This window comes from Euprymna scolopes, chromosome 14 (genome assembly GCF_053919585.1).
Source record: "Euprymna scolopes isolate OS-2025 chromosome 14, ASM5391958v1, whole genome shotgun sequence".
Classification (NCBI taxonomy): domain Eukaryota; kingdom Metazoa; phylum Mollusca; class Cephalopoda; order Sepiida; family Sepiolidae; genus Euprymna; species Euprymna scolopes.
The window spans coordinates 70,889,481-70,902,880 of record NC_136495.1 but is presented as its reverse complement, the minus strand read 5'-3'; the positions used below and the strand labels follow the sequence as shown (position 1 = coordinate 70,902,880).

Sequence of the window (13,400 nt, the reverse complement as noted above, 5' to 3'; positions counted from 1 at the left end):
AAATAGGAAAGAGGGTTTTTGATATGAATATCAATACATACAAAAGAAAATCGAATTTATAGGAGTACAGGGTGACCCACAAAAAACCGAGCCCCCTACTCTAATTAGGCCCCGTTTCTTAGTGTTTTGTCCGAATGAAATGTAACTTTGGTCATAACTAGTTTATTATATTCAAAACATCACATCAAAACACTAGGGTGTTTGGCCTTTTTTTTCTCCGTTGACTGACGTTGGCTCAGAAAAACAATTGAATGTCCTCTGTTTTTTTTGTTTTTTTTGTGAGGGGGTCACCCTGTATATAGTCATGCGCAGACAGACTGTTTCGCTCTATGACTACAGCTGCACCCTTCCCACGCCAGGTTCGAGCCAACAACCATCGAGTTGATAATCAGTAGCTCCATCAATTAGGCCACTGGTATAGCTGTTGCCGGCCATGATATCTAACAATATTTTATATGCATGACCGCCACTCTCACGGTGCTCTTTTTGTTTATTTAAACAGAGTGTTTCATTACGTTAACACAGTATTAGGCTATATCAATTACCATAGGTGTTCGACCAGCGAAATGAGGCATTATATAGTCATCTACAGGCAGAGCGTTTCTCTGTATTGCAGCTTTTCAGTGTGACTAGAAAAGCACGCATGCTAAGTCCGGGATCAAACCAACAATCATCCAGTTGATAGCCAGTAGCTCTATTCATTAGGTCACTGGGACAGATGTACATATATATAATTAGAATTTTCAGAATTTAAGAAATGATATCATTATGCCCACCGTCAAACAACGTCGCAGCTCACTTTTATAATGGAAATAATAATATCATTACTCGCATTCTGAAAATTCTAATATATTGAAGAACTGTCTTGATGCCCATCTTGGTCAAATAGTTTGTGACAAAGATAGAGTTGTTGACTGGTGCGTTTGCATCATCCGCATCTTCAGTTCCTCGCGAATAATAATGTATACAGTTCTCACACTAACTCTCGTGCTCTGACTTCCGTACTCCTTCCACACCTCTCATCATCCCTCATAGACCCATTTCTTTGCTTAAATTTCTGATGCCACTCAAAAAACTGATGCTCGATTCATGCAAGATGGTCCAAAAGTAGTTTAAAGCATTCCATATGTTTATGTGCAATCTTATAGTATATCGTTCTTTTAAAGTGTCTTCGCGTCCAGATTACATTTTTTACAATTCACCAGTTGTGACAATCAGGCTTTAGCAGGGTGTATTCGAATTACTGTTGTAGCTGCTCATTGGAACCTGAAATCATAAAAATTGATAAGTTATCTCCTAAAAGATACTTTGCTGAATTTTCAAGAGTCTACAACAATTTTAAATGCCTGTACAAAAAAAAGTGTGTAAACATCGAAAGCACATCATAGTTTTATTGTACATCGTTGTGTAAAATAAACTAAACCCGAGAAGACAATGATGGTCTATTTTTTTAATAAGCCTTATTATTAGTTAGCAGAGAAAAAACGAGAAAGGAAATAACCACAGAGCAATTTGCGACGTGTCAACAAAATGGCACTCAAAACAGAACACCGACCTGAGATGTTTGTTTCAGGCTATCGTATGACAAGATTAGACTTAATATATTTACAGCTGTCACGTCACTCCTTATATTCAAAGAACGTCGAGGAGCGTAAATAATCATTTATATTTATTCCGTGACAGATGGTGCGACTAATCAATCATTGTATAACTCAAAAGTCAAATATATCTTGGTGGAAACATAAAGGGCAAAGAAAATGGGCTTCCTCTACTGTGCTAGAAAACTACTTACACAAGAGAGTAATCTATAACTTTACAAAAGCACAGTTCGCCTAAGGATGTGTAATGAAGCATCTGACACGAATGCAAACGATCGAGCCGTGACGCTAGCCTGACGTCACAGAAGTAACTGATTATTAGGGCTATGACAACAACATCTTTTCATTGTTATGACTCGATTATATATCCGACACAGTTAGACGCGGTTAATCAACCGAGAATCATATCACCCCATATAGATGCAACAAATATATCAACGGATACACACTCGAGAGTAAAAACAATGAAAAGAATATGCTGTTGTCCTAGCCCTAGTGATTATATAGACATGGGAATGGTGGAAGAAGGAAAAAAAGAGGGGAGAAAGCACGTATCAGCGCGAAAGGCACTCCGAACAAGATGCAGGACTCGTCAATGCTCCGAACCTTTGTACAATGTCAGACGACTGTGAACCGTGGAACGAATTACATACATAACAGCTGGTTATAGCTGCAGGCTAAAGAAACTGTAATTCCTAATTGAGAAAGGACTCGTATGAATTTCGGCGTGTAGCGGTTATTCTTTCAAGTAAGAAGTTACACAAGCGTTACGTACGGAACAGAACATCCGAGGAGAAACATAGTTAAAAGAGCATTGCCTACTATGAAATGCTGATCGGAAAGGGTAAACTAAAGATTGTCTCTTGCAATTTAATTTTATTATTTGTATTGAACTATGTAGTACAATATTCTTATTAGATATGTATTAGTTTATCATTATTATTATTAATTGTTTGTGTGTATGCGACTATGTACGTCTCTGTGCGTGAAGAATGGTCTCTACCAAACTACTCTGTCAAATTTTGGTTTACAGATTTTCAACTCGATATATTTAGACCTATTCTATATATATATATATATATATATATATATATATATATATATGTTTTATTTTTTATTGCCGTTTTATCTGTTTGGTTACATATGTTTCGGATGTTGGACCATGTTTACGATCCAACCGCCTACTCGTAAACATGGAACAACATCTGAAACATATGTAACCAACAGATGAAACGGTAATAAAAAATAAAAGACATATTTGCTCTGTAATAGTATTGAGCACTCTCTTCGGGTTTTTACTACTTACCAGTTTTACCATATATATATATATATATATATATATATATATATATATATATATATATATGACAAATTCCACATATATATATATAATATTTCAAAGCAAAACAATAAATTTAACAACGATATTGATAGTGCCCAATAAAAAGAGCAATATATATTATTATTATTATTTAATTTTAGAAAAATGGAAATTATATATATATATATAGTGTAAAATTATATATATATTATATATATATATATATATATATATATATATATATATAGTGTAAAATTTTGTTGAAAATTCAAAGACTCACGTTTTCTTTTTATAACCTTCGTTTATTTCTTGGATTTTTTCCATTACAGCTGTTTCATTGATGAATAGGCAATTTTACGATTTATGTTTCCATAAAATATCCTGTCCCCATCAACTTCTTCAGATGTTTATCCATTAGATTTTTACTAAAAAAAAGGTATATTTTTAGCATGCTGAACATCGTATTTGGGTAAAAAGATTTCCAAAGCCATGCCTCCCCACTTCCTCCATCGTTTGGTGTTATGTGAAGATAGTTTTTCGTTTTAACCCTCAGTTTCGTTTTTGTCTCAAATATCATATAATTTTATATAATTTTATTTTCATATTTAGGCGTGTTTATTTTCATGTTCTTTTTTTGCTTAGTGTTTGAATTCTTATTATTACCCGATCCTTATTTTTAGAGGGGAGGTCACTTTCATGGTATCATTTTTTATATCTAGAATTAACTCCCTTGCATCATTTTTTCCTTATATTATACGTGTCGTTTTTACTATCTTTCCCCTAATCTGTTCTAGTTTGTGAAATTAAATAGCTGTTTCTGTGCAAACATCCGTGAATTACATCTAGTCGTTTGTTTAATAATTTTTCTTTTTATATTAATATATGGCAAGATTCTAATATACATAGGTTGCATTTTTTTGATTTGCTAGGTTTATATTTTCCCCTTTATCAGTTATAGACCATCTTAATTTATAATCAGTTGTATTTTCCTTGAATTCCTTAATCCATACTCCTAGAGTGGTTGAGTTTTTCTTTGGTATTTTTTCGGTTGTTTTCGTTATTGCTATTGGTTCTGTTTCTATTTTCGTTATAGTAATTGTAATTGTCACTATTGTTATGATCCTTTCTACCTTTGTTTTCATTTTTATCTATATTGATGTTGTTTTCGTTATTTATGGTGTTCTTTTCTTTCTCATTTCATTTTTAAACGATGCTAGGTGATTACGATATCTCTCCTTAACGCAAGTTCCGGTGCTCCCCAAGTATACTTTAGTTTCATTATTTGTTATAACTTCACATTTGTATACTACGTTTGACGTTAAACAGTCCCCCCATTGGACATTCATTAAGGTCCCGGTAGTTACATTCTTTTATATTGTTAGATTCATTTTCTATCCTATCTCTGTTTTTCAAAAATTTGTTTAATTTTGTGTTATTTGAGTCAATTATGGTATTTGTTAAGTTAGCAGACGTTGAGAAGGATAGCTTAACAGTGTTTTTTTTATTAATTATCCTACTTAGTTTACTATCTTGCGGGAAATTTTTGTCTATAAGTTAGTAAAATTCCCTTGGGATGTTATTTTTTATATGGTGGCTGAACGGTGGATTAAACAACGTCTGGCTCTTCATTCTATTTTTCTTTTTAACTTCTTTTTCAGTTTTATTATGGTCTATCTTTTCATTTTTCTTTTTTGTGTTTATTGTATGTTTTATTTTTTCATTTGTTATTGCTCTTTTTTTCGTTTTTTATATTTCCTCATCGAAATGTTGTAAGATATTACATTTGCATTGTTTATTGTTCTTTCTGTACATATGTTATTGTTTTGAGTTTCCTTAAAAAATTTAATTTGTTTTTTATATCCTGATCTAGCTAAGGCTTGATTGTAATATTCCTTATTTTTATTGAATAATTCTTCATTTTGTGATATTTTGGATATTCTTTTTGAGATGCTAGGTATAAGTGCTTTTTTCATACTATTCGGATGGTTGGACTTGTGAACTATGTAGAATAGCGTTTGGTTAGGTTTATGGTAGGGTTCATAGAAGTTCTTGTCTTGATTCAGGGTTACGTCTAAGAAGTTTACACATTTATGGTTTGGGTCAATTGTTATATCTAGGTTCAGTTTACTGAAGAACTGTTTAATTTTTTTTTTTTTTAAATAGCCTATTTGTTGAGTTCAAGTAGAATAATGCGTCATCCCGGTATAGTCCTCCTCTTAGTTCTGGAATCGTTTTATATAGTTCATTTAGTATATAAAGGCCTACAAGGTCCGTTACTTGTGCACTACCCGCACCCCATTGTGACGTCAAAGTTGAGGTTTCTGTTCTTTCTGGTCCATAGTTTATTATCATATTTAATTAGAGTTCTTCTTGCTAGTCTTATAATGTCTAATTCTAAATTTGTTATCATTGTTATTTTTCTAGCTAGTTCTAGTGCTCCCTCGAAGAGATTTTGTGAAATAGAGGGGTAATATGAATCTATATCGAACATAAGTAATTTTCTATTTTTGTCTTGGGGTAGTGTGCCGGTCCATTCAATTACCTCTTCCGATGATTTCCACAGGTTATGGTAAATTTTGTTTTTTAATTTAGGTAGTATTTCGTCTAGTATTGTTTTGCTAATGTTTCCCAAATCTGAAATACATGGAGAAATCAGTCTAATGCTAAGATTATTGTTGAATTCTGGTTTATGATCTTTTAGGGTAAAACATGGGCACAGTGGTGTATATCCCTCTATCTTATCCTGTATGTTCATTTTTTTCACTTATTTTTAAGATTTCAGAATTTATACTATTTAGTTCTTCATTGCTTGCTACTCTATAGTTTTATTGAGTTCTTTCATTATTAGGTTGTTGTAGGTTTCAAAATCCATGCTGTATATATTCATGGTTTTGTCTGCTGGAATCATCAAGTTCGGATTGTCTTTAATATTTTTAAAGGTATTATTGATTTTTTTCCATTGTTGGATTCATGAATATAGCAAATATTATTAAATGCAATTAAGACACTTTGCTTTATGATCCTTTTTTTTATTTCTCGATTTTCCGTATCATCTTTTTTGTATCAAAATCAAAAATATTAACAAACGTTCTGTAGTTGTTGTTGTCACGAGCGCTTTCGATTCGTCTACGAATAATCTTCAGGTGTTGAAGTAAAAGTCTGAAGGAGCGTAAATGACAATTAAAAGTGAAAACTAAAATATACAGTAAACGGCGAAAAAAATATATAGAGTCGATGAAAAGTCGATTAAAAATATAGGTCGATTAAAATTCAAGTATTAAAACCACAAGTTCATGGACACTGTTAACGAAGTCCGTCCAATACGAAGTACGCAAGACATTTTAGAATGTTACTGCTTTTCTAGAATGCGATATCATTTATAGCGGGTTGAAGAGTTCTAATATATGACGCTTTAAGAATTTTTAATTTTTAAATATTATTTTCATGTTGTATAATTTTTATGTTGTCAATGAGGACCTTTCTAAGATTGGAGGGGGGACAGTTATGTTCTTTTATCAAATGTTTATATGTAGAATTAGTATTATTGTCGTTGTATGCCCAATGTACGTATTATTTTCCCATATGTATAAATAAGTGACCTTATGTGTGTACTGAACTGTCTCTACTAAACTCCTATGTCAATTCTTCGTGCACAAACTTGAAATTTGATATATACAAGGGATTTAGACCTGTGGAACAAATTCGATTCTGTTTTGATCCGGAAAATCGCTAAGTATTCAAAATTGAAAAAATTGTATCCTCTATCCCACACATGTGTAAATATAAATTTATAAGTTTAACTGCGTTTATTTGTAAAAGTTTGATATTCATGTGTCCTAAGATTATGTGATAGCGAATACAGCAAAAAAGTTAAATGTTTTGGTTTCTATTCTAGCTTATGGTACTCAAGTCATATTTTTTTAACTTTTGGGAACACTAGTGTATTATGTACACGATATAATAATCAAATATAATTTTGAAATCTACATAAATAAAATGTAAGCGTGGTTTACGACCAGGCAACGTCGGACTACCTGCGAGTGTGCGTGTATTTAAAAAGATCGATAATTGTGAATTATGAATCAGTTTCAAGAGGAAAGACAAACAAAATCAACTTGAGTGTACGATCGTTTCGGAATCGATCTTCATTTTATAAAAATTGACAATAATTATTGACAATAATTGACAAAAGTTTTGACTTCGAATATAATCTCCTCATCAAAATCTTTTTTTATTATTATCAATAATCATTGTCAATTTTAATAACATTAATATCGTTTCCGAAACGATCGTACACTCAAGTTGATTTTGTTTGTATTTCCGTTTGAAACCGATTCATAATTAACAATTATTTATCATTTTACTCAATATTAATGTGGCTCTAGGATACATATATCTATTGAGCTTGTTATATATCTACAGTACTGTTGGCACTATTCTTTTAAAAGTATTATTACGTTCATTAATACATTGAAATAAACTTTGCTCTTTACACTCCAGGTCTAATTTCCTCTGTAAACTTAATGCTAATTTTATGAAATTATTTTCCTATAAAAGCTGCTTTTGATTTAATAGGTCCGGCCAATCTGCGTATACGGTGATAACACGTTTCCAATGCAGTAGTGATGTTAGGCTGTATAAGGCGTTGACTTTAGTCAAAATCACTCGTTGCTTCTTTAATTCACTGCGTGAAATTTCAAAATAATCGTCCCAGCCATTTAGAAGTTCATAGGGAAAAAATTCAAATATCCTTTTATATAATAGTAGATAGATACATACATGCATACATACATACATACATACATACATACATACATACATACTAGATGTCCCTTAAATAAAAATGCACTTATAGTCAACAATTTTACAGTGAATTATAGCAAAACTAATTTCATCGTCAGTTTTCTCCCGTTTGCTTTGTTCGATGCATTTTTGCATATCCAACTTTCCAGTTTAATACGATATTTCTACCGACGGATACGAGATGCTTTCACTAAGTTTCCAGAATTTTTCGTATGAGCACTATTATTGACAGTACATACACGAAACTCTAGTCCCCTTTGAAGTAATCTCCTCCGACTGCAATGCACTTGTTGTTCCGTTCCAACAACTTATGGAAAGTCCCATGGAATCCTTTTGTGTGAACATATCCATGACTATCGTCAGAGGCTTTTCATCTTCTTAATTGTCTCCTGACGACAGCCTCTAAGGTTTTCCTTGAGCTTAGGGAATAACCAAAAATTACAGGGAACAAAACAAATGTTATTTACTACAGTTGCAGATTATTACACAGTTTGTTAAGTCCGGATGTTACATCATATATCATCCCGTACGATCATTTATATTATTATTTAGGGGAAGAAACAAATAAGAAATCAGATAAGCGCAATCATCTGAATTAATTTTGAAATAAATCTTAACTCTATTTCCATTTGTATTATTTTTATACCGCATGAAACTGTTTTTTCTCTTTCATTTTTATACCGCGTGAAACTTTTTCTCCTTTCATTTTTATGTCGCGTGACACTTTTTTTTTGTTTCATTTTTATACCAAGACTTTTTCATCTTTCATTTTTATACCGCGTGAAACTTTTTCTCCTTTCATTTTTATGTCGCGTGAAACTTTTTTTTTGTTTCATTTTTATACCAAGACTTTTTCATCTTTCATTTTTATACCGCGTGAAACTTCTTTGTTTCATTTTATACCGAATGAGATTTTTCCCTTTCAAAAAAAAGTTTCACACGGTATTTTTATACCGTGTGAAACTTTTTTTTTGTTTCATTTTTATACAGTGTGAAACTTTTGCCTTTAATTTTTATACCGCATGAAACATTTGTTTTCGTTTAACTTTTATATCGCGTGAAACTGCTTTCTTTTTCTTTCATTTTTATACCACATGAAACTTTTTTCGTTTCATTTTTATACTGTTTTCTTTTACTTTCCAGTTTTATATTTCCTTTTTTTTCTCTCATTTATTTATTAACTTTACTGATTGAGCTATGTTATATGAATATTTGTGTGAACACTGGAGAAGCATATTTACTGTCATCATTCAGGGAAAGTATTCAATCGTGTGTGTAACGTCTGAAACTGTTGATGAAACAGAATTAGTTATATAAACAGTTTAAGTAGCTGTATATACGATTGAATACTTTCCGTCAATAAGGACAGCAACAATGTTCACAAGAATATTCATATAAAATAGCTTAACTGCTGAAGTTAATGAATTAATGATGTTAAATGTTTGGAAAGTGAATTTGGGTTTAGTTTTAGGCACAGCTTTAGAGTTTACAGTAGTTTTAGTATGGTGATTGTTTACAACGGTTGTAGCTAGTGTTTGCTGCGAATGTTTTACTGGAGTAAAAGACTTCCTTCGGTCTTGATAGACTATGGATACCCTTGAAAGAGTGCCTGCGCGTGAAATTATTGTGACAAGAGTTGCGCAATCTCCAACCACACCTCCAGTTTTATATTGTTGAATACCAGTGGCAAGTGGAGGTTAAGGACGGCTGGAAACAATGCCGAGATTAACGGAAAGCACATACAGCTCCTAGAATTTCCAAACGGTCACCCATCTGATACTAGCCAGGTTCAACGTTGCTTAACTTCGGTGATCTGACGAGAACCGGTGTGTCAACGTGATTATGCCGTACAAACTGGAGTAGTCCATAAACTGAAGCTCAATCAATCACTTTCCATGATCATTACGATAGAGCAGAGATAGATGTGCAACGTCCCTTCTGTGAGAAAAATGTTGTAAGATCATAACTTACTAGGTTTCAAGACCGATTTTGAACCCTATCAAGGCAGGATAATGTGTTATGAGCAGTTCCTCCCCAGAGGTTGAAATCGTATTCCATCTTAGAATGTATTTGACTCTTATAGAGGCAGAGGATTGCGTTGGGTGTGAGATACCTTTTGGGTCGATAGAATGATGCAATCAGCTTCCTGGGCTACGGTTTACGATTTCAGGTCAGGAGTGAAGCTTAGTTGCGTATTGTGTTTTTTTTTTGTCGTTGTTTTTTTTTTGCAAGGGAGTCACCACTTACCAAGGCCCGAAGCCTATTCGAAGATAAGGTTAATGCATCAAAGGTTGTAGTTCAGTAATGGTTAATGCTGAAGATTGGGTAGAATTTGGACTATTTAAGGGAACGTCCCAATAAGAACTTGTTTATATTGGACTTGAATCTACGATATTGTAGTCGGGAAACAAGCCAGTGGAAGAGTGTTACCCAGGCGAGCGGTTTTAGGAAAGAAGCTTTGTTCATGCAATCTGCTTTTAGACTTAAACACCGACCGATAGAGAGTGGGGGAAAATTGTTGATAGTGGTTGTAGCTAGTCGAGTATTTTATATTTGTTGTCTGCTGACGAATATTTGCAGTGAACCATTACCGGTTTGATAAATAAATTACCCCAAATCACTCGCCACTGTTCAATCTTGCCGGAAAAAATTTAAATAAAAATGTTATCCATTAAATGAAATAAATATTTAAGTCACTCGATCATAACTGATTTGTGAATGTTTTAAATACGTATCATTATTTTGATATTTATGCAGAATAAGGACGGCGCTATTGTCGGGAATTTCCGGTCAGTTTACGTAAACCGCCGGAAGCTGTCGAGCAAAAGTTTTGTGACTTTTTTTAAGCAAACATTATCCAATCTGTTCAATGCAAAATATATTATTCTTGTTATTAAAAAAATATAATTCAATAAAAAGTTAATTAAAAAAATGAAAGCATTGTTATTTTGTTGTTACAAAGGAAATACAATGAATAAATATAGGACAATTTTTACAAGAATTTAAGGAAATTAAAATTAAAATCAATAAAAAACAATCATTGTAAGGTACGTGACTTGAATAAATATTTATTTTAATTACAATTTAAAATAAACAAGTTCTTTTTTTTATTACCGAATTATTTTATTACTGAATTTTAAAAATGAAATATGATTGCTAGCATTATTTGGATTAATAAACCAATTGTTCTAATTTTCTAGTGTTTTCAACACAAAGTTTCGGGCGGTGTTACCTTAAACCTTCTTCAAGGGTAAAAGTCGCCATGTTTTTGGCAGGATAAAGAAGTTAGCAACACCTGAAGAAAATCGAAGGTTACATCGACCGAAACGTTGTGGAGATAATACTCAAGGTGAACATAATGACGAAAACCTACTGTCTAATTGTGTTCGGCATCTAGGCTGGTACACCACTGCATATGCCGTGGAAATGCTATCGTAACTGGAGTTGCCTCTCCGGATGCAGATCTGGGTGGATGATAAGAGACCTACGTTTGCCTAGTTACCAGGGTTTTTCTCGGGGTTGCAAGCAAAGTTCGACGGAAACTCCAGAAGATATCTCACTAATGATGCAATTCTCTATCTATATAAGAACCAAGTACGTCCAAAGATGGAGTACTGCTGCCACATCTGGGCAGGAGCTGCTAAAAACAGCCTATCCTGCCTTGACATAGTACAAAATAGACTTCGTAGCTTAGTGGGGGATGCCCTTTTCTCTTCCTTGCAACCTCTTTTCCACAGAAGAGACGTAGCGAGCCTGTCTTTGTTTATTTCCATGGCAAGTGCTCGTCTGAGCTCCATTTTCTGGTCCCCCCTCGCCAATCTTTTTCAAAAAACACCCGACTAGCTGAAACCACCGTCAATAATTTCCCCACTCCTTATCTGTGCCTAAATCAAAATGTAGATTCCACGAACAAAGCTTCTTTCTTAGAACTGCACGCCTGTGGAACTCTGTTCCGCTTGCCTGTTTCCCTCCCGACTTCCACCTGGATGTCTTCAAGTCCAACACAAACAAATTCCTGATGAACCGCCACCCTAATTAATGACACCTTATCAATTATCCAATACTATTACTACACTATCCCATTGAGTACTGTACACACAATAGCCCTTATCCCCGAGTGGCAATTAGGCCTTGATAAGTGGTGAACTCCATGTAAAAAAAAACGCAAGCGAATACGGTCAGAACCATTGCAGCTACAGGAGTTGTCAGAAAGGTGTCGCAACCCTTCATCAATCAACCTATCGGGACTCCAAACCGGATTTTTTGTTGGGTTGTTACTCCCTTAGCCTTTGCCTTTTCCAAGGTATCCACAAGCCAGTGGAGCTATTTGCCATAGCTGATGAAAAATTGAAAATATTTCCAATTTTAACGAAAATAACAGATATCTTTATTGTAGTTATGATTGTACCCAAATAAAGACGAAATACTTAAGTGATTTTTGTTTTAAATAGAATCCAAATCTAATTTTTAAGATGAAGATTAGTTATTCTTATTATTATTATTTGGATTCACCGAACTACTGGTTTCATCTTGAGTGTCATTTCCATAAGGGTTCTGTCGATGTAACCGACCTTTTTCAGATGTATCTTGTCAAATGCGGGAACGTTTCTGTTGAACTCGGGAATTTGAACAGGATTTGGTACGGAACCCTTTGTTTACTTCACGGGAGTATCATACTCTTGTTCGGTCAGCTATGACTTGATAGAAGTCCTAAATAATTCGCAATTATATTTTTCGGTCGTCCACACTGAGAATTGAAACTTTAAACCTTCAGGAGAATATAACTTTTACAATTGATGTTTCCAAGTATTCTAACCACTGTACCATATGGCCTTTGTGGACATTTCCGAGTTCGACAATATACACCTGAAAAAAAGTCGAAGGTTACATCGACCGATTCGTAGTGAAAATAACTCAAGATGAGAACAGTAGTCCGAAATACGAAAATAATATGAGAATAATTGTCCGATTAAACCAAATAAAACAATATTTTTTAAATCTGCTTTTTTTTCTTCTTTTCACGATATTTTTGTTCAAATTAAGATAAATATTTATTGTCATAAAGAAACAAATGATAGCGATTAGATGTTTTCTACAATTACGTTGACTGTGCTTTCATTGGCACAGCGGTTCAACACCTTTCGGTGTTTTTCGGTAAACTGCCCGAAAAATTCCGACGCGAGCACAAGCCTTAATCTGCATGAGTACAAGTATTATGTTATTGCATTGTATGGCCCTGGAGAGACCATTGAGTTGAAATATTGGTATTTCGATTACAGCCAAATCATCTGTAGTAGTGCCTGCAAAAGTTTAAGACCGGGCCACGCCGGGTGTATAAATAGCTAGTTGTTTATAACCATTCTCTATCACTGCTATTTTCTAATGTCGTCTTATAATTCCTACATTTATAGTAAAAAAATCAGCAGCTGTTTACATTTACGATAGGGCCTATAAATAACAAACAAATAATAAGTTACAATATGCGATTCAATAGAGAATTGTCTCTGTAATAATGTTAGGTTAGTGCAAAAATAATGTTTTTTTGTTTTGTTTTTTGACGTTCAACTATATATATATATATATATATATATATATATATATATATATACGATGTTATTTTTGCAATAACTTAATAAATGCGAAATCTGTATGAATTAAATATATTTAAGCGTAGTTTA

At 33.3% G+C, this 13,400-nt stretch overlaps 1 protein-coding gene and 1 pseudogene across 8 annotated transcripts in view; one reads left to right on the top strand and one right to left on the bottom strand.

Moving 5' to 3' along the window:
- LOC145293082 (uncharacterized) overlaps nucleotides 1–13,400 on the top strand; it is a 721,286-nt gene that overhangs the window by 519,012 nt on the left and 188,874 nt on the right. The window lies entirely within an intron of this gene.
- Nucleotides 9,459–9,575, bottom strand: LOC145293600 (5S ribosomal RNA; annotated as a pseudogene).